Source organism: Bufo gargarizans, chromosome 9 (genome assembly GCF_014858855.1).
Source record: "Bufo gargarizans isolate SCDJY-AF-19 chromosome 9, ASM1485885v1, whole genome shotgun sequence".
Lineage (NCBI taxonomy): Eukaryota > Metazoa > Chordata > Amphibia > Anura > Bufonidae > Bufo > Bufo gargarizans.
In genome coordinates this window covers 165,527,470-165,555,383 of record NC_058088.1, presented here as the reverse complement: position 1 = coordinate 165,555,383, position 27,914 = coordinate 165,527,470, and positions in this window count along the sequence as shown.

Here is a 27,914-nt window from a genome sequence, read left to right as displayed (position 1 = left end):
CTGGGTCACTGCAGTTGTTTTGTTTCCATATATCAGTAGTTTTTTCCCCCAACCGATTGATTTTCCCACTGTCAATTTAAATAAGGCTACTTTCACACCTGCGTTAGGTGCGGATCCGTCTGGTATCTGCACAGACGAATCCGCTCCTATGATGCAAACGATTGTATCCTTCATAATGGATCCGTTTGCATTACCATGAACAAAAAAACAATTTGTTCATGATAATGCAAACGGATCAGTCCTGACTTACATTGAAAGTCAATGGGAGGGGGATCCGTTTTCAATTGCACCATATTGTGTCAGTGAAAACGGATCCGTCCCCATTGACTTACATTGTAAGTCAGGACGGATCCGTTTGGCTCCGCATCGTCAGGCGGACATCAAAGCGCTGCAAGCAACATTTTGGTGTCCACCTCCAGAGCGGAATGGAGGCAAACTGAGGCATTCTGAGCGGATCCTTATCCATTCAGAATGCATTGGGGCTAAACTGATTTTGGACCGTTGGTGAGAGCCCTGAAACGGATCTCACAAGCGGACCCAGAAACGCCAGTGTGAAAGTAGCCTAAATAATAGATTAAAATGACCTTGTGGTGCTCTGACAGTCATCATATCCCTGCATATAGATTTATTGTAACCTGTCAGTGTAACATAGGCCAGAAAAAAACATTTGTCCATCCAGTTCGGCCTGTTATCCTGCAAGTTGAAAAGTTTTTTTTTATAAGCTGCATTTTCCTGTCCTTAGGTTATGCATATTTTCATTTCAGCTGATACAGATTTAGACTCCTACGGGATATCTTTCAATCCTTGATAAAACAAATGAAAAATATGAATTGATGCTGTGAAACCTTTTCCAGTGGTAAGCCATACATATCTAATATAGTGATGGTAGGCTGCATTATATTAATATTATGTCATGCAGGATAGACTGGGGAGGCGATGACGGCAGCAAGAAAGATGTCCTAATGAAGGCCAGAGGACATGCAGCACCATGTGGATTCTATGATTGAGTGCATTTACCATAACACTGGGGGAAAGGTGAACTGAACATCTGCGGTCTTACCATATGGTCTGTGTTTGGATATAGTGGGTGGGGGAGTGAGGCTCTGTTCTGAACATCTTCTCACTGAGCCAAAGTGGCAAGCCACCGGAAAGAGGGTCTCCTGGCTTGGAGGGATTGGTAATTTGAACAGGCAATGTTTGCACTATGGTAAACATAAAATGAATTGACTACCATTTCACAGCTGCTCTGTTTTTTCTATGCATAGATACCGTATTGGTAATCTCAGCAAGGCAGCAGCAATACTTAGGTTTAACATATTGAAACACACATTCTAGGCCACTTGCACTTTCACACTTGCGTATTTTGGTCAGTATTTAGCATCACCATTTGAAGCTAGAGGGTAGGGGCCCTAGTGCAAAAGTTCCTCTTGAGCATTCCTCCCCACACAACGTTTCTTCATGGCCTCCAGCTGCGATCTACCATAACTTTCAGCTGCCTCACTGGCAATCTTCCTTCCATCTTCCCTAAGCTTCTTTCTTCTTGGTGATCTAGGGTAGTGAAAGGATTTAGGGTGGTTTCACACAAGCAAGTTCAATGCGTTGAACTTGCAGCGTGTGTCTGCGAGCAGTGGCGTACATAGAGAAGTAAGGGCCCCATAGCAAGCATCAAACCAGGCCCCCCATAGGCCATTTTTTTCCACTGTCTCATTTGCTAAAAGTTGTTTCTTTAGAGGGTAGAGTCCTGAACAAGTTTTCACCCCCAGTTGAAGAGGGGATGATCCCAACTGAGCCCCATAGTAGTCACATTGTCTGCCGCTATGGTAGTTATGCCCCTGTCTGCGAGAGCCCCCGTCCTGACCTACGTAGCTCTGATACTTAGCTGTCAGTTTTATTCAATACATTCCATAGCATCATAAATCAATATAATGCTATGCGATCCTATCAATGCTACATAGGTCAGGATCGGAGTTCTCTCAGACACATGTTGCACGTTCAACGCATTGAACTCACTCGTGCTAAACCAGCTTTGTCTATATGCCTGCTGGTCGATGACAGTACAGGTGTCAGTGTTAGCATCCCCGGTGATCTAGAGTAGTGATGGGGTTCATTCCAGTTTGAATGGTGGTGATCAGCAGTGGAAGTTTTAACGTTAAGGTGGCCACACACATTTTACCTGGGCTGGTGGAAGAGAGAGACAGTGTTTAGTGACGAGATGGAAGAATGGACCTAATCCATTTTTATTATGGATGAGGTTCATCGACGATATATTCATCTTATGGAGAGGTACAAAGAAAAAATTCTCTGATTTTGTATCTAGGCTGAATGTAAACACTCTGGGCCTATATTTTACATCTGTAATTGATGAAAAACATCTGACTTTTCTGGACCTCTCGATTGAGATTGACCCCTCTGGATATCTGAAAACAAAAGTCTTCCACAAACCCGCGGCCACTAAGGCCTTTCACACTTGCGTTATTGTCTTCCGGCATAGAGTTCCGTCGTCGGGGCTCTATGCCGGAAGAATCCTGATCAGGATTATCCCCATGCATTCTGAATGGAGTGAAATCCGTTCAGGATGCATCAGGATGTCTTCAGTTCCGGAACGGAACGTTTTTTGGCCGGAGAAAATATCACAGCATGCTGCGCTTTTTGCTCCGGCCAAAAATCCTGAAGACTTGCCGCAAGGCCGGATCCGGAATTAATGCCCATTGAAAGGCATTGATCCGGATCCGGCCTTAAGCTAAACGTCGTTTCGGCGCATTGCCGGATCCGACGTTTAGCTTTTTCTCAATGGTTACCATGGCTGCCGGGACGCTAAAGTCCTGGCAGCCATGGTAAAGTGTAGCGGGGAGCGGGGGAGCAGCATACTTACCGTCCGTGCGGCTCCCGGGGCGCTCCAGAGTGACGTCAGGGCGCCCCACGTGCATGGATCACGTGATCACATGGCACGTCATCCATGCGCATGGGGCGCTCTGACGTCATTCTGGAGCGCCCCGGGAGCCGCGCGGACTGTAAGTATACCGCTCCCCCGCTCCCCGCTCCTACTATGGCAACCAGGACTTTAATAGCGTCCTGGCTGCCATAGTAACACTGAACGCATTTTGAAGACGGATCCGTCTTCAAATGCTTTCAGTACACTTGCGTTTTTCCGGATCCGGCGTGTAATTCCGGCAAGTGGAGTACACGCCGGATCCGTAGAACGCAAGTGTGAAAGAGGCCTAATGCACTCTTGAAGTGGGAAAGTGGACATCCACACCCACTTAAAAGAGGCATTCCTAAGGGGCAATACCTTAGAATGAGACGGAACTGTTCTCAGTGGTCTGATTTTAAGGCATCAGCGGATGACCTACGGAAACGGTTTGTGGACAAGGGGTACCCAAAAACAGTTTTGAAGGAGGCCTATCAGTGTGCGGCTGCATGCGATAGGGAAAATCTCCTGCACCCCAAAAATAGGGTATCTGAGGATGCTCAACTACGTATCATAGGGACCTATGACACGGCACACAAGGAGATACGTGCGTTGCTGACTGAACACTGGGATATTCTAAAAACGGACCCAGATGTTGGGCATCTAGTAGGAGGATATCCTATGATAACATATCATCGTGGTGGAAATATAAAGGATAAGGTGGTCCATAGTGCTTTGAACTCCCCTACCAATGAGACCTGGTTAGGGGCGAATATACCGAATGGCACATACAAATGTGGGAATTGTATAGCCTGCAAAGTTATTCTGAAGGACCACAGATATAACATCAAACCCTTTATTAATTGTAAGACAGTAGGGGTGGTGTACCTTGCGACCTGCGTTTGTGGATTACAATATGTAGGGAAAACGAAGCGCGACTTTAGGAGACGCATAGGGGAGCACTTAGTGAAGATCAGAAGCTATGGTGATACCCCTATTGCGCAACATGTGGCAACTAATCACCCCACGACAACAGACTGTTTCAAATTTCAGGGGATAGAACATGTGCGACCCCCTCTCAGGGGAGGAGATGTTGACACACTCCTCCTCAGAAAGGAAGCGCACTGGATTTTCACACTGAATACAGTGAAACCAAAGGGCCTTAGTGATGCTATTTCATTCGCATGCTTTATTGAATGAATAGCGTTGCCCTACACTATGCGGTGTATTTTATACGTCCCCTGCCTTCCTGTTCAGTTGATATGGTTGTTCTCTCCGTTTGTTTCCTCTACCTGCCAGATATAGAGACCATTCATGAGACAGGATCCAATTGGATCCATCGTGTCTCTAGCAGGAGTGTCAGTGGTTGACATGTCTGGTTAATATTGGCCACTATCTATGGCAGCTAACGTTTCAGCTGTTCCGATTTATGGACATAAGGTTTATCCGAATCTGGAGATATCTTTATGGGACTCATATCCCTGTCTAGATTATAACCCTAGCATTCGTCACGAATATACTTACTCCCCACTGCCGTAGCGAAGAATGACGACAGGAGGAGGCGTTGCCGACGAGAACGGCTGTGTGTGGATTGGCTGCCTGTCAGAAGTTAGTGATGACGGCAGTAGGAGGCGCGGCCGGCGGTAGCGATCGAACGCCTATTGGATGCCTGTCAGAAGCTTGGCAGTGAGAGGGGAGGAGACATCTCCATTTAATCAGCGCATACGTTGCGCGCGTTATGGCCACTACAGTGCCGGGAGGCTCGTTTGTTTGCTGCACGCACGCCATCAGAGGCGTGCAGCGTAATAGTCAGTAGATCGAAGTGTGTTTGGCAAGATTATTGCGCACCCACCATCAGGGTCGCAGTATACAGTGTTGGCCATACATTTGGATCGATGCTCCTGATGAATTACCGACAATAGTCGGAAGGGAAACGCGTCGAGCATTAGACTGCAGATTTGATACATGAAGGCTGACTCTCTTTCCTTTGCTGAGCCCCGACAGGGAATACTCCTTCTGTATTTCTGTCCTATACAGCACTGTCTATGGGGTCTACAGCCCTGAGGGATTAGTGCAGATATATTTTTAGGACTGCAATAGGAGCTTCCCTTTGCTTTTCATACTCCTATATACATAAGGAGTTCTTGTGGTAGGGTGCAATTAGGAACCAGCATATGATTGGTCTGTATAAGTTCCAATTCACCCTATCAGCCTATAAGTGTGGAGACAATTTTTTTTATATATAATGAAATAAAGTGGTTTTTAACGTACTTTAGTTAGGCAGTAAACAGTATTCAATCAGTACGTCCATCTATTATCATACTATAGTTAATCGGCCACACACATTAGTCTAAAGTTGAGCAAAATGGTGGATTTAACAAACGTTTTAGCCGATCGATGATAGACCATTATCGAAAAGAAGTCGGCTATGTTTAATATTCTCATTCAATTGGTTGGATTAAAGATCTTTCATTCAAAGAAAGAGAATTCGGGAATGAAAGACCTTTCTTTGAAAGAATGTTCCCAGAAAGATCATTCATTCATTGCTTGATTTCGATGAACATATCTGGCAGTTTAAACAACTGAAACAAAGGTTCACCAGTTGTTTGTTTAACTGTTGGTCAACCATCAACCAAATTCAATCTAGTGTGTATGGCGAGCTTAAGGATCCATGGTAGTCTGGGGCAGTGAAGGTGTTAATGTCAGTGTATTTATCGGCCTAGGGTAGTCCTGAGGTTCTAGCATCCTTTATGGTCTTGGGGATAGAAGAAAAAAATTATTTTATAAAAAATATATAGTATTTTTGAGCATGAAATTTAAATAAAAAGTACTACACAATGGACAGAGCTGTGTAATTCCAGCGCAGGAGCTACTCTGAAACAGCTGATTGGCGGGGATGCGGGATGTTGGGCCGCCGTCAATCAGATATTTATGGCCCGAGGATAGGCCAACAATATAAAAGTACTCAAAACCCCCTTTAAGGCCCAAGCAAACCTTGTCGTTAAGGAGTTAATACTGTCACTTGGTGCAGTTGGGAGCTGTGACGTCATCACTATTTGAAGCTGTACTAGGAGGATTGGGAGTCCTAATTTTAATGCGGGTACTTTTTATCCTTGAAGTAATTTTCTTAACGAGATTTTCTATTCAATGTAAACTCATGTTTAGATCACCCGCAAGGCTGGCTTATTACCGCTCCTGATAACAATGGAGGCCTGGCAAGCCGTCCTGAGCCACTCTTCAAAGGGAGTCTGGAAAGCCTCAAGTAACTCTGCTTGTAGCACACAGGGAGCCCCTCTGCTAAATGTCACTTCTTGCTTAGAGCAGTATGACAGCATTGACTGCAGGTCTGCCGAGGGCAGCGGCCCTGGACGCCCCAACTAAAAAGGCCATTTTCTTACTGGGCTTGTTAAAGAGGGATTTGTCCTGTGCATAGCTCAGACCTGCTGAGGACATGAATGAAATTAGTGTTCCCCGTTACTTACTATTCAGTCACTCTGCTGCTCTGGGTCTCTCTTCCCACCACAGTGGATGCTCAGGATATTGAAGCAAGGGCATATGTCCTGGCACTGCCAATCTCCTGTCAATGGCAGCTGACATCCATTCTGCCCTAGGCTTAAGTTCACATGGAAAAAAAAAAACACCTCACGCTCTAAAAAGACTTGATATTGATAGGATTTGTTGGACTGTGTGAGGTTCTCATTGTAATCCGGTGCTTTAAACCTTCATTTATGCTTAACCCAACTCTGCAGGGTGCCATGGAAGTAGTTTCCTCCTCCAGACCCCTTATTTAATAGTGATAATTAGAAAGAACTGCCACAGACAGAAAGATCACATCTGAGATCACGATAATTTCAATAAAAAATATCTTTAAATATCCATAAAGACTATATAAAAAAAAATAACAAATGTATAAGGTGTTGTTTGGAGGTCAGGCCTGGTGTGGTCATACAAGGGAAAAGTGAGATCAACATGATGAAAGTTCTCCATATCAGACCTCAGATCAGAGTCAGACCCCCATATCAGACCCAAAATAAATAAATGTTCCCCCATTGCACTCTGGCATGTCTGGCGTCCTCTCCTGCAGTCCCTGCTCGCTGGTCGTCTGGGCACACCCTAATCACACCCCTGTGCTCCGCCTCCTGCACGGCCGTCAGCCAGCCCCGCACTAGTGTCCGACCGCACAGCTCCAATGTATGACATACATCGACTGACGACGAGTAAGGCCTCATGCACACGACCGTATTTTGTTTCCGTGTCCGATCCGTTTTTTTTGCGGATAGGATGCGGACCCATTGATTTCAATGGGTTGGCAAAAAACGCGGACAGCACACCATGTGCTGTCCGCATCAGCATGTCTGTTCCGTTGCTCCGCAAAAAAAATAGTGCATGCCCTATTTTTTTCTAGTTTGGGGACAAGGATAGGCATTATTACAATGGATCCGCCCAAAAAACGGATCCGCCAAAAAAACGGAACATCATCCTTTTTTATGCGGATCCGCAATTTGCGGACCACAAAACACATAAGATAAGATGCCTTTATTGTCACTGTACAATACAATGTAATACAATGTACAATACAATGAAATGTTGTTTGGAGCAATCCTAGATGCCATGGACAGGGGAACGAGAACTGACATTTAAACTAAAGCATTACACTAGAAAAAAACAAAACATACGGTCGTGTGCAAGTAGCCTAATACTTAGTGTACTCCACTGCTCCTGTGCTCCAGGACTCTGTTTCCCGGCGGCCGGCCGCGTAACGTCACTCACTCCGCCTGCTTCATTAATAAAGTGGGAGGAGCATGCGCGTGCGGCGTGACGGAGTGAGTGATGTCACGTTGCCGCCGGCTGCCTAGTTTAAATGTTTGAAGAGCGGGAGCCTGCCTGCCTGCCCGCCCGCTGTGCCCAGTGAATGGATGGTGATGTCTTTTGTGCACTGTGAAAAAGAAAAACTGATGTGAATACTATCTGGAGTCCTGACTGTCCCGGTAAGTTAGTAATAGATTATTAGATAGTAGTACAACTTGGCACAATTTTATTTACAAGCTCACTTACATAAGGAACGGCGGGGTCTTACAATAGTTGCCGGCCTCCACCCCCTGTTGGGGGTCAGTCACTGTCTAGTCCTTTAAGAACCAGTCAGTTACAGTACCTTTAATGACAGCATCAGTAAAAGAGAGCAATGACTGCTGTTGAGGAATGCAAATCTGTAAGCACACAGATAAGCAACTGCCTATTAGTGCTTTACCTGATAATTATTTTACACACATAGAAGTTATATTTCTTCGTAAGTTCTGCTTCTTGGCCATACATTTACTGCAATCTAAACAGTCTGACAGACTTACAAGCTGCAGGTCAGAGCTGGAAGCCGTCTTACTTCTCTGTTTCCATTACCCTGTGATTAATAGGTGCTTAATTTATAGTTAAGGAAATATAAATTGCTCACTGTGCATACAGATTCTGTAACGAGCAGTGGGTGTGGACCCACTGTACCAACTAACAGTCTACTCCTATTTGAGTTATCCTGGTAATCCCCTGGTTTTTACCCTTTAACCCCTGTACAGGGATTTGGCCTTCACTGTAGGGGAACCTCCAGGCTGCTAGCTCTTGAAATAATCATAGTGTAGTTGGCAGTTGGCCCACAGAAATCAGACACACCGTTGTGATGCACCAATCGAACAGGCAATACTCATATCCAGGAAACAGGCCAAGGTCAGGGCAGGCAGAGTTCATGCTTATCTGTGAAACTGGTCTGAGGTCAGGACAGGCAGCAAAGATTCAATATGTTAATCAAGCTATAGTCAGGACAGACAGCAAATGATCAGAGTCGATGAACAGGCAGAGGTACAGTACATAAGCATACATTCATATAAGCACACCATCACTGGAACGCTAGCAAGCAAGTAACTTAACGTTCAGACACACTCTCTCAGGAGAAGGTGTTGTAAGTACCCTCAGGTGTCCAGCCATTGGCTGGAGAATATTGACGTAATAGGTCATAGGACCTCTAAGAGCCAGGGAGCATGCCTGCGCCCTATGAGACAAGGGAAAGCGGTCTAGCCAACTGTGGACTGAGGATTCTGCTGCAGGAGGTCTGAGAAGGGCAAGCGGGCAGCAACAGAGAGGTGAGTGATGCAGGCGTGGAGCATCGCCATGACATATTCATCAATGCACCATTGAAATTTATCAATTGTCCGCATCCGTTGCTCCGTTCCGTGGTCCGCAAAAAAATAAAACCTGTCCTATTCTTGTCCGCGTTTTGGCAGTTATATTAAAGGCTGCCCGTGCCGTTCCGCAAATTGCGGAACGCACATGGACGCCATCCGTGTTTTGCGGGTCCACAATTTGTGGACCGCAAAACACACAACGGTCATGTGCATGAGGCCGCAGGGTTCTTGTCCTTTATCAGTACAGAGCAGACAGCATTGTTTTAGGATACTTTTTTCCCATGGAAAATTGCCCGAAAACTAAGCCTCTCTTTACCCCTGTGTCTCTTCATTGAGAACCAATACCCACTGCGCTATGTCTATGGCACCAACCAATGTCTGTACTGGGTAGGGGAAGAACCCTGAATCTACAGATGGGTGCCTCTGGTTTGTCTGGTATGAGTTAATTTGCACACTTTTTCCCATGGAGCATTGTCTTAAATGTATTTGTCTATACACCGCTGTGTCTCTTTAAGGGGTTATTTCACCTGGAACATTGGTGGCATATCACGAGGATATTGCACAAGTGCCAGATAGGTGAACGATGCTTCCAAGGAGAATGAGAGTGCACCACGCATGAGTGGCCACCCTTCATTAATTTGTATGAAGGTGCCGAAATAGCTGGGCTATTTCCGTCAGTTCCATAGGAGTGAATGGAGTGGTGGCCTTGGAAGTCCAGTTCACTCTTGTTGTCTTTGAGAGTTTTGTTCTAGAGATAGTGCGGGTCCCAGAGGTGGGACTTGAACCTGACATTATTGGCATATCCTAGTGACATGCTACCAATTTTCCAGGTAAGATAACCTGCTTAACTAAAATTCTGTATTCCTCCAAGACAAGCACTGTGCGTGGCAACCACTGATGGATGTGTCTCTCCCTTAGCGCCCATGTCTAGCACGATACAATATTAGGGTACCCCAAGTGCCGAAAGATACACATATAACAACTAGTGGTAGCACAATACACAGTATTTGGACAGCTGCCTATAAACCTTTTATAAGCCATGCTGAAAGACAAGGCCTAAAATATATCATTTTACTGTTCTTCCATCTTTATTATGCCATGATGAAGGAACACTTTTCCATGCTCGCTTGTCATTCTATGGTTGACATTAGTAGTTTAGGAATTTCATAGATGTTGATACTACATTTTCATTCATTTCAGCTTTTGCCCTCACATGGCATATATTTGCAATCGCCCTATACATGTAGGAACAGAATTACATTCTATGTAAAACAAAGGCGTGAATGACAAATGAGGTTCCTCGGTGATGGTTCGAAGTGTCTTGCAGATTACCTTTTTTTGTACTCAACGTTCTACAGTCATATTTCTGACCATTGTTGAACCCAGGTGCTAAAGGGTATTCTAAAAATGCAAAGTTGAATAATCTCTGGGAGCTAGGACAGAAAGCATTCATCTAGGAAGGAGGGGGTGATATTTCTATATAATCCTATGGGTTGACAGAAATGTCTAAACCTTTTATCCCACCTTTTGTAGACACATGGCAGGTTTTTCCATGAATAAACTTCATGATTTTGTCATAACAATTTTTAAATTGTTGTGTCTTTTGCTCCTGAAAAGGAGTTATGCAATTTGATTGATGTAAAAAATGAAAATCAGGACAGACATTCTATAGTACATAATCTTTTCCTAATAAAGCTATAGCCAGTCATGTACCTCACATGGATCCAGAGACCTATTCATTGCTTTAATTATTCTTGCAGCTCAGTAGGCATGTCCTTATTTTCCTGTACGACTGGTTGAAGATTTAAACTGAGCATGTGCGACCACCTCAGTGAGGTGGACTGAGAAATAAAGAAAATAACAAACAGCAGGTGGTGCAATAAAGAAACATTTTATTGAACAGCTCAGCAGCTTTACTACATTTTTTATTACATGCTGTTATGCAAGTGGACCCACTGCGCCACTGAGTGGCTATAACCTGGAAGGGCGGGCTAAATAACTAACTGGTCTTCACTATATCCACTAATGGTGAGGATAGGCTTGGGACGTTAGGGTAGTTGCCAGGTACCACTCTAGAGCAGTCCCCAAGTCAGTGGCAGCTGACCTGGGGGGTCACAGATACCGATACAAAGCAACGAGGGGGAAGATGTAGTCAGGAAGTCCGGAGACAGGGCAGGCAGCGATCAAGCAAAGTCCATAATCAAAGTCCAAGGTCAGAGGCAATCGGCAAGCAAGCAAAATCTGTTTAATCGAGAAGCAGGGTCCGGTACACAGAAAAGCTGAAACTTCCGCAAGGGACTAGATTAGCTAGTGACCAAGATTGCTCAGGTGCCTTCCTGAGGCAGGAAGCGCCTTTAAATACATCCTGCAACCCAGCCATATGCTGGGGAGATAGAGGGTGTGTACGTGCGGCCTCACAAGGGAGGAGAGACACGCCAGTGCACGCCCTAACAAACAGTACAGGTCTCTAAGCAGAAAGTAAGCTCTGGCATGGAGCGCAGATACAAAAGTTTAAGCTACCTTCTGCCCGCACTTGTCAGCACAGAAGCAGGAGGGAGTGAGGGAGCCTGGAGCCCATGTGTAGGGTCAACATTGCAGGCACGGAGCGCTGGGCTAACACATGCAGTTACAAAAATATTCAGATCCAGGTGCTGGTTTAAAAAATGTAGAACATTTTTCATGGCACCACCCCTTTAAAATTATTAAAAGGGTTCTCAGGGAGTAAATTACTGATGATCTATCCTTAGGGTAGGTCATCCATATCTGATTGGTCAGGGGTTCTGAAGAGGATGCAGTGCTCTGGTGAGTGCTGCGGCCTACTCACAGCTTACTAAGCACAGTGACAAACTTTGGATAATGGCCATGCTTGGTTTTGCAACCCAGGACCATTAATGGGGCTGAGTGGAAAATTGACTACATGACTAATGCACATGAAGTCATTGGCCTAGGAAGAGACAGCGGCACTCTGGACCCCCACTGATCAGATATTGATTAACTATCGTGAGGATAGGCCATCATTAATAAGCTCCCAGAAAACCCCAGACACATAATATCACAACCATATCTGTATTGTTCTTAGAGTTTTTCCGTTTCGACCATGCAACCTCTATCTTGCTTTTCAGAGGAGAATAGTCCAACTACTTCCTTCAAGCAGTAGCTCTGGCTAGTTCCTATCCCATGATACCTCACCTAGACATCACATAGATTATTCAGATCACATTTAGCAGAAATTACAGTTACATAGGCCATTCCGAGCTTGATGCTGCTGAGCCACAGATATAGGGCAAAGGCACAGGAGAGGCTGCAGGCTGTGCCACGTGCAGCAGCATTCATGTCACAGGAAGTGTGTAAACTCCAGCTCAATGCAGAAATGGCTGGTTGACAGAAGCCTTACATCATCTATAAGAAATAGGAAGCAGCCTGAAGATCACAGATAGAATATGAAGATTTTCATTTATCCCCCATCTACGCAATAGCTCATGCACATGCCTGATATATTATTCTTATTATTCAGAAGCCTTCAAGAGAATTAGGAATATAATGTAAAAGTCACATGGAAAACTATGGAGTTCCCCTTTAAATAGAGGTTTAACTTGACTGTATAAATGGCTATATTCACTATTGTGGGTTATGGTGGTTTACAGATCTCCCCCATTGACTACCATTGCCGAGAAGGTGGGGTGACAACTCTATATATGTAGTAGGCTTCGATATCATAATTCTAACTTCAGAGTTTGAAATCTTATGGAATATTGCCTATACTACCTATATAAAACTATTAAATATATGTTTGCCGTTTTTCAAAATCTAGAATGTCCAATTCACTTTTACATCTTGTATTTAGGTCTTCATTGATTTCATGCTCCTTTTTCATTCTGAGAAAGGATTCCATCTTGTCCAGGCCTCGGCGTTGATTCAACAAGCACGCTCCTTTGGGTTTATCATCACTTATCTTCAGGGTGCTGACATTGAGTCCATACTCAGCACCTTCAGCTGTCATGTCTGAGTGATGAGACCCCAGCCTATAGCCTATATTACTTACTGGCCTCTGGATAGGATTCTCCCCGAGTAAAAACCTACTTTTTGTGTTGTCCATTAGATTCCTCCTTAAAGGGGGTGAATATAATCTTTTTCCATTCCCGCAAAACTGGACGGAGAGATTAGCTGTGGAGAGAGCTTCTTTACATGGAACACGTGTCCATTTAATTGGGGGTCGTCTGGAAGAATTCTGAACTAGTGGCTTTAGAGGGTCAACTTTTAAAACATTTTTTGAAATTTTTGAGTCTTTGATGGCAGGAGCTTCATGCTTGTTCCTTTTAAGATAATATAATATAGGTTAACAAAGGAAATGTCTACATATAAATCTTATTTAAAGGGGTTTGTCAGGGATTTTGATCTTCATGGCTCATCCTTGGTATAGGTCATGAATATCTGATCACTGGGGGTCCAGCTCCCGCTACCCTTGCCGATCAGCTGTTTGAAGAGGCTGCAGTGCTCCGGTGAGTGCCGCGGCCTACTCATAGCTTACCAAGCACAGCTCCATGCATGATATAGTGACTATGCTTGGTATTGCAGTTCAGTCCAATTCATTTTAATGGGATCCGTAGCTGCATCTTGGCCAAGTGACCAATGAATGTGACGTCACTGGTCTAGGAAAAGGCTGGATCACTGCAGCCTCTTCAAACAACTGATCGGTAGTGGTGCCGGGAATCAGACCCCTATGATCAAATATTGATGACTTTTCCTAAGGATAGGCCATCAATATGAAATCCTGGACAACCCCTTTAAAAAGGGTAATATATATCAACAAATATATTATATATACAAATTGTTGTCAAGAAAGTTTAATAGGGATGGAGACAAAACCACTGAGGACTATTACTGTTTAGATGTCCGGCTAACAATATGCAAACTGTATGGGGGATGAATGATCATACTAACGATTGTTCATCCCATACAGTTTACACCAGCCCCTGTGAAAGGTCTTTTACTGCTCATTCCAGGGTGTTATAGTCCTGTGTAAGGGTCCATTCACGCGTCCGCAGCGACGGACAAAAATAGGCATTTCTATCATAGTGCCAGCCATGTGCGGTCCACAAAATGCCACATGGCCGATGTCCGTGTTTTGCAGATCTGCAATTTGCGGACCTCAAAACAGTTGCAGATGTGTGAGGGTCCATTCACGCGTGACGGTCCATTCACGCGTCCGCATAATTGGGTCCGCATCCGTTCCGCAATTTTGCAGAATGCGTGAGGACCCATGCATTTCAATGGGGCTGCAAAAGATGCAGACAGCACATGGAACTTCCGTTACGCGGCCCCGCAAAAAATAGAGCATGTCCTTTTCTTGTCCACAGCCACGGACAAAAATAAGCATTTCTATCATAGTGCCAGCCATGTGTGGTCCACAAAATGCCACATGGCCGGTGTCCGTGTTTTGCGGATCTGCAATTTGCGGACCTCAAAACAGTTGCAGATGTGTGAATGGGCCCTAAATGGACCCTTAGGATAACAAATAAATACAATACTACATCTCCCAAATCACTTTACCTAAGTGAATGCTATACATAGAGGATATAAAGATATCTGACATTTCTATGTGTCACACGACAGTCTAAACAATCAAATTACACTACTAGGAAAAAACTACTTTTTAAAAAACTTGTGTGAAGGCCACCATAGATTTGTTGGAATCTTCCCCTTTAATGTCAAGCAAAAACTTTACAATGTTTGACATTTTATATAGAACTTGGATGTAATCATTCTACAACCCTCGGATATTCTAATTTCTTTATTGCATATTGCTTTACATATAGGTATGTGGCTTTTTATAATGTTCATATCCCCCAACCTGTTGTTTCTCCTACCTGGACCTACAGTATAAGTTCCTTCCCTGGCAATCTTCATATTTATTGTCCACTCATAGCTCCTGACCATCTGACCACATTTGAGGCACAGTAAGTGGTTGTCCTGATAAAAAGTATTGGTACCTGGCCTTGTGAAATGAAATGATGAAAGAAGCCATACTTATCCTAATTGACACCATATTGCTCCTGTTCCATTGCCTACTGGGTCCCTGTTGGTCTCTACTTCCTGGTTCTGTCCTGCTATTTCCTGTAGTTGACTGGTTAACCAATCACTGGCCACAATATTGACCTGCCTCAACCATTGATTGGCTGAGTAGGCATCTTCAATCATTTCCTGCGTCTCAAGATGGGACCAGGAAATAGACACCAACAGGATATGGTAAACAGCAGAATGGGACCAGCAGGGGGTGGGTGAGGGCGAGTTTGGCTTCTTTAATTTTGTAATTAAACCAAACTTTAAGGGTATCAACAGCTAATGCTTACCCCTTTAACATGTCAGTGGCTGCTCACCCAACAATCAAATGTATAATACCCTTTAAACTCAGGGCGCAGGGGTGACTTTTAGAACAACGGTTCTAAGAACATCCTCAGAAGACCTTTAGCACCCTCATATACTAGTTACACAAATATTTATTCCCAAAAATTCTAATAATTACTAAGAGCTACATTCCATAGAAGACTACAAATATAGTAAATTTGACACAATGGAAGGAACAATGCCAAGGAGCTTCAATTGATGCGCAGCATTAACATGCATTGATTCCACATACTTAGATACATGCTTTATCCATAAATAGGAAAACTAACATAGGTTAGAAGGGCTCAATTTTTTATTCAACTAGAGAATCCATTTTTAAAGGGGTTTTCTGAGGTAACAATATTGATGGCCACTTCTTAGGATGGGCCATCAATGTCAGATCGTTGAGGTTCCTAATCTTGTCCAATCCCTGCCAATCAGCTGTTTGAAGAGGTGAGCACTACAGCCTCATTATTATTAACATGGGTTCTCAAACTGGAATACCGTACGCTTACAAGTAGCTTAAAGGGGATATTCACATCTTAGACATCTATAGCATATCCACAGGATACTCCCATAGAATGAATGAAGAGAATCATTCATTCCCTAGCTCTCCATTCTTTCCCTGCCACAGGCTGTGCAGTGAGCCGGTGTAGAGGATGGGAGTGGTAGTGGCCCTTATGTAGTGTAGTTGTGTAACGGTGTCCCACCTCAAGCCATCACTCCCTGAGTTCTGTTGCAGTGAAAGTTGTAGCTCTGAAGAATTAGGCCAGAGTTGAACGTAACAAAGTCCTTTTTACTAAGTGCAACATAGAACTTGAAAATAAATAAAGTAGCAGCAGGCTTTAGTGCAATTCTTCGCTGGCACCAACTGAGGAGGTATCGTGACAGGTCTAATGGCTGCTTTTCTGCACTTAGATGTTTCTGGCTTAGTAGTTGTTTGGTTGTGAGAGTGTCTTGCTGCCTAGGATCCCAAGGATTCACTTGAGTCCTTCTTTCAACTCTTGTAAAGTTGGCTGCTCTTTGAGCTACTTCCCAGCTCTTTGGCAGTTATCTGGATCCTGACTCTCAGAAGTGGTCTTCAGAGTGGGGGCTGTCTACTATCAAGACAGGACCTCTCATTCCTCCGAACTCTGACTATCCGCTGCACTAACTGTAGACTAGCCCCCTCTTGGCAGGAAATCGGACGAGCACACTCTACCAGAAGGGGTGGAACAGGATGGTTAAGCCCTGTTATAGCCAGCCATTGCCAACCAATACCTCCCCTTCTGGATAGAATGACATAATACAGATGACATACATAAAATTGCATATAAAGCATATAAAATGCAGTAATTAACGTACACAATAGTAATACCTCCAAGTCTCGGGTATTACAGCTGCTTCATTAACGACAGGAGTTGGGAGGACTCCTATTATAGAGAATTGGGACCTGCATCTATCAGACATTTATGGCATATCTTAAATGTCTATGCTTTAAATGCCTAAGTTGAGAACACCCCTTTAATTTTCCCCTGTGGTGCCTATGATGGGGAATTGAATACTTGCGTCCAGTTCTTTCCTGTAAAAAGCAGATGACTACTTTATCCAAGTCTTTTCACCTGCAAAGCATTGAGTTGTTTTTTTGCTCCTTTTACGATTCCATTAGGCTCCATTCATCTTACATTTTAAAGGAAGTATTCAGCTCTTTCAACCAAACTATAAAAGTTTAGCTCCTCACAGCTTAGAAATGAAAAAAAAAAGTGAATAGAGACGTTTCTCCTAGCTAAAATTGAAATAGCTGCTTTTTATATTTTAAAGCTCATGTGACAAAAAAACAAACAAAAAAACCCCCAACAACTTAAAGGGGTTTTCCGGAATAAGAATATTGATGGCCTATCCTCGGGATAGGTCATTAATATGTGATCGGTGGCGTTCTGATCCCTGGCACTGCCACTGATCAGCTGTTTGAAGAGGCCACACACTCTAGTGAGTGCTGTAGCCTCCTCACAGCTTACTAAGCACAATGGTTAGTTGATTTTCTAGTTAGTTGGATCCTGCATTGCCCCCGAATTTTGTAGGACTAGGCCCAAGAGGGGAAAGTCTGATAGTGTAGGTTCCCATCTGAAGAAGCCACCTTGCCGTTGGAAAAAGTTAGCTTCTTCAGATAGGAACCTACACTATCAGACTTGTCTCTTCTGGGTCTAGTCCTATAACTCAAAAATGTGCACACAGAGCTTCATGTATGGCATAAACACTGGAAGTAGCTATAAATATCTGATACATGGAGGTCCCACATCCGGGACTTGCACCTGTCTCCTGAATTGGAAGCCCCTACCCTCCTTTCACCTTGTAAGACAGCAGCTGGCCACCACATTCATCTGGAAAATGAATGGAGAGGTGACTGTCTGGATGGGTGGTAGTGGGACCATGTTCTGGAGATAGATGCAACTACCAGAGATGGAAACCACAGACATTTTTGGCGATTTCAGGAAATAATTGTCATTCTTTGTACAGTGAAAAGTTATACACTTTTCTAATATATTTTCTTTCTCAGTTCCCAAAGGTTTTCAAGATCTCTGCTTCCTGTCATTTATAAAGGGAGCTTTGTTTACCTCTAGTGCAGTGGTTCTCAACCTTTCTAAAGCCGTGACCCCTTAATACAGTTCCTCATGTTGTGGTGATCCCCAACCATTAAAATTTTTTCCTTGCTACGTCATAACTAATTTTGCTGCTGTTATGAATCATGTTTTAGTGTTTCCATAGTCTAAGAGCCATAGTTTTTTTTTGTTTTTGGGCGATTATCTTGGGTAGGATCTCATTTTTTGCGGGATGAGATGACGGTTTGATTGGCACTATTTTGGCGTACATGCGACTTTTTTGATCACTTTTATTACCTTTATTGAGAAGTAAGGTGGGCAAAATTTCAATTTTCTCATAGTTTTAATTTTTTTATTTTTATGGCGTTCACCGTGCGGGTAAAGTAACATGACTGTTTTATAGATCAGGTCGTTACGGACGCGGCGATACCAAACATGTGTAGGGAATTTTATTTTTTTCATTTTTAATTAGTGATAAATGTGTTTTTGGATTTTCACTTTTTTTTCACTTTTTCTTACTTTTTTTTTACCCAGACCCACTTGGTTCTTGAAGATCCAGTGGGTCTGATGTCTGTATAATACAGTACAGTACAATATATATTGTACTGTACTGTATTTTACTTACACTTTGTCTGAACAGATCTATGCCTTTAGCATAGATCTGTTCAGCACCATGGACAGCAGGACACCTAAGAAGGCGTCCTGTTGCCATGGGAACCTTCCCCCGCTGTGAAGTTGTGGCCACAACTTCGCAGACGGGGAAGGGTAAGGACTGGGGCTCCCTCCCTCTGTCACCCCATCCTGTCGGGGGGCTGCAAAGGCACAGCAGCCCCCCGATGGGAGAGGGAGGGAGCCGCATCTTACTGTTAACTCTTTCCATACTGTTAACTCTTTCCATACTGTTAACTCTTTCCATACAGCAACACCCCCCCTGCACCTTCCACCAGGCTAAAATCATGCAGGGGTGCAGGGGGGGGGGGGGGGGGTGATACATATATATTTGTGCCACACTAAAGTTTCCCTTACCGCGGCGATCAGAAACAGCAGAAATCGCAACAAACCGCAGATCTGAATTGACCTGCGGTTTGCTGCGGTCGCCGATACGGGGGGTCATATGACCCCCCTAAGCGTTGTGACAGGATGCCGGCTGAATGATTTCAGCCGGCATCCTGTGAGGATTAACCCCTGGGGCGCCACAGTCTCCCTTTAAACTCATGACGTACCGGTACATCATGGGTCCTTAAGGACTCGGGATCCATGCCGTACCGATACGTCATGGGTCCCTAAGGGGTTAAATCATTGGTGGCAGTGGTGCCCAGCGGCGGTGTCATTAACAAAAAAAACTCGGACCTCAGCAGACAGGCGGCCCGACTTACCCGTCCAGACGTCAGGCTCCTTCAAGCACAGGCAGTGATAGGACATCACTTCCTGTGCGCGAGGATAAGGGGCCGCTGCCATTGTGCGGGCGACCCACAATAGGAAGCCTCAGGCGACTCCCCGGAAAGGGACGATCGACCCCCAAAGGGGTTGCGACCCCTAGGTTGAGAACTGCTTCTCTAGTGGGTAAAAGTTATTTTTAATACCGGTTGAACTGGACTCTTGGTGGGTTATGGTACAGAACTAGCAATGTACCTGGCTGTGTTTGATTCCTCCTCTTCATAGGATGCAGTTGGGATATAGAGGTGCAATGTGGTGGACCCAAATTTTTGCACAGGAGTTAATGGCTGTAAGTTGACAAGGGATGGAGCTTGTGTTGTAACCTTCTGATTATGCACCGAGGTTGTGGGCTTACCTATGAAGAAATGAGGTAGATTTAATGAATTTAAAGGGTGTTTCCGGGATTGCAGAGGTTTACAACATACAGGTGAAACTCGAAAAATTAGAATATCGTGCAAAGTTCCTTTATTTCAGTAATGTAACTTAAAAGGTGAAACCAACACATGACATAGACTCATTACCTGCAAAGCGAGATATTTCAAGCCTTTATTTGTTATAATTTGGATGATTATGGCTTACAGCTTATGAAACCCCAAAGTCACAATTTTGAGGTGCCCTTTGCTCAGGGGGTATGGATTAATTAGCTGACTAGAGTGTGACACTGAGCCTAGAATATTGAACCTTTTCACAAAATTCTAATTTTAAGTTACATTAATGCAATTCCTTTTTATTTGCATTACTGAAATAAATGGACATTTGCACGATATTCAAATTTTTCGAGTTTCACCTGTACATGCTCATGTAATTGCTTACCTCATGTGCATCTTCCCCAGGATTTTTTCTTTTTCAATTTGGACTCTCCTGAACTGTTTTTATCATGTAAACATATGCCTCTGGCTTGTTTCCATCCTATGTGTAGCACTTCCTGTTTCTGTATCCAACCAAACCCATGATGCACTTCTTCCTTCTCTGCCACAGCTCCAGCACCGCCCCTAACAACACCCAGCTAGTTTATAGCTCCTCCCACCCAGCTACTTACATAGACTCCTGCCTATGACTGCCCCCCCCCCCCCCGCATAGACATGACATCACAGGAAATAATGAGCTGCAAGGACATCACCATGTGATCACAGCCCGAAATGAAAATGAATGAAAACTAGGAGCAATAAAGGTAAGAAAAAAAAAAAAGTTACAAAATTATAGCTACTTTTATAAATTATTATTTAGATGTTGATGCACACCGGGAAACCCCTTTGAAAAAACAGACTTTGGGGGTAATTTATTAAGACTGTTCCTTTAGACGCCAGTCTAAATACCCCATTAGCTGGTGTTGGATGTGCCGAATTTATGTAGAGGCACCATTTATTCTTAAACCATTTTCTACACCTAAAACAGGCGTAGAAAATGATGAATGACTTGCTGGCCTGCCCCCCTTCCCCACCCGCTCCATGCCACCTTTTTTTGACCTGGCGTATATCTGTTAGTAAATGACCCCCTTTAAGGTCACATGCAAAATAGGGCATCAGTCCACCAAGGGACAGGCCCTAGCCATTTGGTGCACATCAGCTTCTCAGCTTTTTTGTGTGTAATAGGTTCTATGATCGGCACGTGTGCAGTACCTCTCCTTTAAAGGGAGTCTTTCACCTAAAATGACCATTATACACCACAAACATGATGATATCCATTACATTCCCCATATTATAATCTTACCTTTCATATTGCTGTCCGTCGCCTATTCTCTCTTAAAAACACTTTTATTCCATATGCTAATCAGGTTCTGAAGGTGCCCAGGGGCGGCGTTTATGCGGCCGGTGCCCAGGCTCCACGGCGCTGTTCAAATCAAACCCCTCCCCTTTCACCCCTCTGGCCCGCCCTCTGTTCTTCAGATACCATCCTCCAGTCAATGACAAATCCGGCGCCTGCGCCTGCGCACTCCATTACTCACTAGGGCAGAGGCAGCAGAGCGTTTAATCCGCATGCGCCGGCCCGTACATCCCGATCTAGCCGGCGGAAGTAAACTGCCAAAATATCGGGATGTACGGGCCGGCGCATGCGCATTAAACGCTCTGCTGCCTCTGCCCTAGTGAGTAATGGAGTGCGCAGGCGCAGGCGCCGGATTTGTCATTGACTGGAGGATGGTATCTGAAGAACAGAGGGCGGGCCAGAGGGGTGAAAGGGGAGGGGTTTGATTTGAACAGCGCCGTGGAGCCTGGGCACCGGCCGCATAAACGCCGCCCCTGGGCACCTTCAGAACCTGATTAGCATATGGAATAAAAGTGTTTTTAAGAGAGAATAGGCGACGGACAGCAATATGAAAGGTAAGATTATAATATGGGGAATGTAATGGATATCATCATGTTTGTGGTGTATAATGGTCATTTTAGGTGAAAGACTCCCTTTAAGCTTCCTCACTGGCAAGATAATTACAGCAATGTCTTGACCACAAGTAGATGTATTAGTAAAATACAGATGGTTGATGTATTAGTAAAATACAGGTAGTCGATTGGACTATATGTCACTTTATATTATAAGTAACCTGCTTATACAGGTGATCAATCTGTATAGAGGTCCTACTTAAAATACATAAATGTGCACGATGTATAAAATGTTAAAACCAGAGTAAACTACATAGGGTAGAATAAAACTATTAATAACATGGGTATTGCTGTCTTCCTCTTGTATCCTGGGTAAGTATTAACAGCCGTGTGAATTATGGAACAGTCTTACCCCATCAGTTGTTCCAAATTTACGACACATGTCGTCGTGTAGCCCTAGCCTAAGGTAAATAAAGAAAAGCAAAGATGGCCACCAGCAGCAGCTCAGTGAAATTCACAGTGCCAGTCCTTACTAACCAAAACTACCAATCCTGGAAATTCAAAGTGAAGATGCTTCTAATAAGAGAAGATCTGTGGAAATACACACAAGAATGTAAACCAGAGCCACTACCTGAGGATTGGCTGGAGAAGGATCAGAAAGCACAGAGCACCATCTCCCTCAGTATAGATGATGATAAGATTAGATGTTTGAGGAGCTACGGAAAGTGCATGAAACGATGAATCTCAGCTCCATTTAAAGGAAATGCATGATCAATAGGGATGAGTGAACCCGAACTGCAAAGTTCGGGTTCGTACCGAACTTAGCAAATTTGGGTACCCAGACTTTTTCACTGAATCCGGTGTTATGGCTGTGTCACGGTATTGTTGTTCGCCGTGACACATGCGCCCTGCATGCTGGTTGCCAGGGACAACGTGTTGTTGTTGCAGCATGTTTTTTCCTTCCACCTTTCTCCTGGTTCTATCCCTGTCTGGTACTGGTGGGGTTAACTACCTGGCTGGGTGTGGCCACTAGGGGTTTATATTGCCTGTGGATTTCAGGATGGAGGCAGTAGTTCTCCAGCCTTGGTGTGTGATGGAGCTATGCTCCTGCCCTGAATATTCCATCCTTCCAGTGTGAGGGCCACCTAGTTAGACATACTGTCACAGTGGGCAGTGGGGGAAAACTCCCCACCATATACCATGGGAAAACAGGGAAGCAGCTAGGCCTGGACACCAGGAAAAGGGAGCAGGTCACCTCCTAAGCCGCCCTAATCCTGGCCCTGACTCCTAACCGTATGAGCAGACCCAGACGGTAGGTGGGCTCATACATGGGAACCTTGGACCCTAAGTCGCCCTAATAATCCCTGAATAAAGGTTAGGAGCTAGAGATGACCTGTTCCTCCAGAACACGGATGAACAGGAGTCTCACAGGCCAAGCAGCAAAGCTAAGGGAAGACAGTGAGCAGCAACTCCAGCCCCAAGACTACCCCGAATGCATGGGGACTCAGGCAGAACTGCTCACTGACTTGTGATTCTCCCTCCGGGGAACCCAGGGGCCCTCTCACCGAAGGCACAGACAGACAGGGGAATGTCTAGCAACCATGCTGGACAACACACCAAACAGAGAAGACATGGAACACAATACTAGACATAACAACACAACCTGTACATAAACCCTCACCAAACATATACAAGGGAAGGAAGGGGAAAATACATAAGGATGACATCGGAAGACCTCAATGTCTAACTAGGTGTCCCTCACACTGGAAGGATTGAATATCCAGGGCAGGAGCATAGCTCCAGCACACACCATGGCTGGAGAATTACTCAGGCTCACAGCACTAGATTAAGAAGAGCCATGAGGCCACACCCAGAACAGACCTAGCCAGGAAGATAATCGCTCCAGCACCAGACAGGGAAAGAACCAGAAGAAGAAGGAAAGCACAAACATGCTGTACCACAACGCGTTGCCTCTGGCAACCAGCATGCACGTCTAGCGTGTCACGGCACACAACAACAAGACCGTGACACAGCCGTGACATCCGGGTTCGGGTTGTTTTATTATTTTTCATCATAACATGGTGTAACGAGATTAGCTCACGGGATTACCGTCTCCTGGGATAGACGGGCGCTGTTGGCACACAAAACATGGTCCAGTCCAAGCAAGTATGGTGTAACTGGCCTCAGCCAGTTTTATTGGCTTTTGCAAACAAAAGTATTAAACCAAACAGTACAAAATAAAAGGAAACCCTGGCTGTCTGGCTGCTATCTCTAGACATCAAGCAGTTCCAAACTAAAGGAAACTGAGTCTTGCACCTAGCACCGTAAACAAAACAAACAGTTGCTTTTTACTCACATCAGAGCTTTCCCAGGATCAGAGAGCCATCAGCTGTGAGCTGTCTGCCCTCTTATAGCACACCCAGATTCTCAGGTGATTAGCCACGAATACCTGGAGTGGCTAATTGGAGCAAGGACCCACCCAACTCTCCCTGCTCCCAGCAGCCAGGCCCTTCTAACCAGGTTTTTGATAAAACCCTTACAAACAAAAAACATTTATCATTACTCTGACAGTTTACTCCACTTTCACATATGGCTAAAGTCAGTTTTAGCCAAGTCAGATTTATGCTCGGCCCTAATAAATGTGGTTTAATGGTAGCAGTTTATCCGTCAGTAAGCAGCTTTACAAAAGTCGCACGTCTTTACGAAAAAGTCGCATGTTCTATCAAAAAGTCGCATAAGATAAGCATGGTCCTCACTGGAGTGAAATTGCGCATTTTTTTGCAACTTTTTTGTGGCTTTGTAAATAGTCGCAATAGTAAATCTGTCTAGAGATTTATTTACATAAGAAAACATGTCCACTTTCAGAAAACTGGAAAGCATAGTGTAGAGCCAATAAAAGTCGCACATTTTCACGCAGTTTAAGCGATTGCGCAAAAATTTGTGACTTTTTCACTCCATTATTCTGACTTGAGCTAATGATAAATCTGGCCCATAGTTTTCCTTGCTGCTTCAACTCCCTTGCTGCTATTTAGAATGTATAAGACAGGACCTAGGTGAAATGTAGACTCCTTCTACCACTTTCCCCGTTGTCCTGTCACAATGGTTATAGCAGAAAATAATAGCATTCTTAAGACAGAACTCAAAAGAATGTGGCAATTTAGGGGTTAAAAAAACAACAACAACTCACCTCATCCACTTGATCACGCTGCCACAGTGTCTTCTATCTTCTTTCAGCAGGACCTGCAAAAGGACCTGCAATGACATCACATGGGGAGTGCGGTGACATCATCACAGGTCCTTTTGCAGGTCCTGCTGAAAGAAGATAGAAGACATTGCGGCAGCGAGATCAAGTGGATGAGGTGAGGGTTTTTTTTAACCCCTAAATTGCCATATTCTTTTGAGTTCTGTCTTAAGAATGCTATTATTTTCCGCTATAACCATGTTATAATAGAAAATAATAAAGTAAAGCTCGGGGTCTGGGTTCAAGGTCAAGTTTTGGTCCGGAACCCGAACTTTGACCTCAAATTTGGCTGAACCCAGCGAACCCAAACTTCCATGGATTCGTTCATCCCTAGTCATCAGAAAATGACCTATTGTTTAAATCATGTTTTTATGTTTAACATATTTTTCAAATAATTTTTGATGAGGTTATTTGTCAATATTAATATATATATATATAAAAAAACAAAAACAAACATAAAATCCTGCAGTTTTCATACTGGCCACTAAGCCTAATAATAGGCACCACTTCTTGGTCTGTACAGATCAATTTACTGCAGGTAAACCTCCTCAGGATAGGTCATCAGTATCTGATCGGTGGGGGTCTGACAATCGGGACCCCGCTCATCAGCTGTTTTTGAGGTTGTGGCGCTCCTGTGAGTGTCACAACAACAATCATGGGAAGAGATGCAACGATTACCTACACATGAAAGACAGAAATGTAATAAAACTGCCGATGAGGAAATGGAATCCCTTCATCAACTTCAAACATAAAAACTCACAAAGTTACAGACAAGCAGTAAGGGCACTATTGTATGTTGCAAACACGACTCACCTAGATATCACACCAATAGTTGGAATTCTCTGCAGACATCTTAGCAAACAACTACCCAAGTACAAGTTTGAAAAACTCAAGCCAGCTATGGGACTAACGAGATAAGTAGTTGTTGAGTGGGAGTGTTGGAATAACGCTCATTATTCTGTGTATTGCAAAAACGACATTATGGGATAGCTTGTTTCCAGACACAGTGTTATGTTGTTAATAAAGTACTGACTTAGTGATTACCTCAGCCAACTACCCGCCAACCCCACCAATACGTTCGTCCCCCCCCCCCCCTGGAATTAATACTCTGAAACCGACTTCTTGGTATAAATGGCCGCAAACGGCCCATTTATTAAAAAAACACCACATTCTCCTCCAACTTTTAACACTGATAAACATAACAGTGAACACATAACACAAAATAAAGTGCATTAACATTCCAACACTGTGTAAAGGATCCTAGAAGGCAACCCAAGCAAGCTGCGTTCATCACACCCCATCTCCACTTGACTTTTTACCTTACCCTCGGCCGCAGTCACCGACCCAAGGGCACCAAACCTTCCAAAATTCTCTCTCGATAAACCCCTGTAGGCCTTTTATCCCCCAACAGGAGCCCCATCCGTCGGCTTACCGACCTCCTGAGATGCACGCTCTAACGTGTCATGCACCTGTTTAAAACATTAAATTGCCTCCAGGACCCTCCATTACCTGCCCCTACTACTGCTAACAAATCTACCTAATAATGGGCGGGTGGGAGGGCAACTCACAGGTCTAACCCCGGACACTAATGCACGTTCCCCCCCTGCAACCCTTTATATACAGCCCGCGAAATTAACGAATACCGCCCCCCCTTACCTCCAATCAGACTACAGCACCGAGATTCCCATAAAATTAACCCCTTCCTGCCTTCGTACTTCCCCCCAAGTCAGTATGCACTTTGCTACTGCCTGCGCCTCGCTCCATTGCTCCAATGACTTATTGGGATGTAAGATTACCTCAGCCGACTACCCGCCAACCCCACCAATACGTTTGTCCCTCCCCCCCCACTGGAATTAATACTCTGAAACCGACTTCTTGGTATAAATGGCCGCAACGGCCCGTTTATTAAAAAAAAACACCACATTCTCCTCCAACTTTTAACACTGATAAACATAACAGTGAACACATAACACAAAATTAAAGTGCAATAACATTCCAACACTGTGTAAAGGATCCTAGAAGGCAACCCAAGCAAGCTGCGTTCATCACACCCCATCTCCACTTGACTTTTTACCTTACCCTCGGCCGCAGTCACCGACCCAAGGGCACCAAACCTTCCAAAATTCTCTCTCGATAAACCCCTGTAGGCCTTTTATCCCCCAACAGGAGCCCCATCCGTCGGCTTACCGACCTCCTGAGATGCACGCTCTAACGTGTCATGCACCTGTTTAAAACATTAAATTGCCTCCAGGACCCTCCATTACCTGCCCCTACTACTGCTAACAAATCTACCTAATAATGGGCGGGTGGGAGGGCAACTCACAGGTCTAACCCCGGACACTAATGCACGTTCCCCCCCTGCAACCCTTTATATACAGCCCGCGAAATTAACGAATACCGCCCCCCCTTACCTCCAATCAGACTACAGCACCGAGATTCCCATAAAATTAACCCCTTCCTGCCTTCGTACTTCCCCCCAAGTCAGTATGCACTTTGCTACTGCCTGCGCCTCGCTCCATTGCTCCAATGACTTATTGGGATGTAAGATTACCTCAGCCGACTACCCGCCAACCCCACCAATACGTTTGTCCCTCCCCCCCCACTGGAATTAATACTCTGAAACCGACTTCTTGGTATAAATGGCCGCAACGGCCCGTTTATTAAAAAAAAACACCACATTCTCCTCCAACTTTTAACACTGATAAACATAACAGTGAACACATAACACAAAATTAAAGTGCAATAACATTCCAACACTGTGTAAAGGATCCTAGAAGGCAACCCAAGCAAGCTGCGTTCATCACACCCCATCTCCACTTGACTTTTTACCTTACCCTCGGCCGCAGTCACCGACCCAAGGGCACCAAACCTTCCAAAATTCTC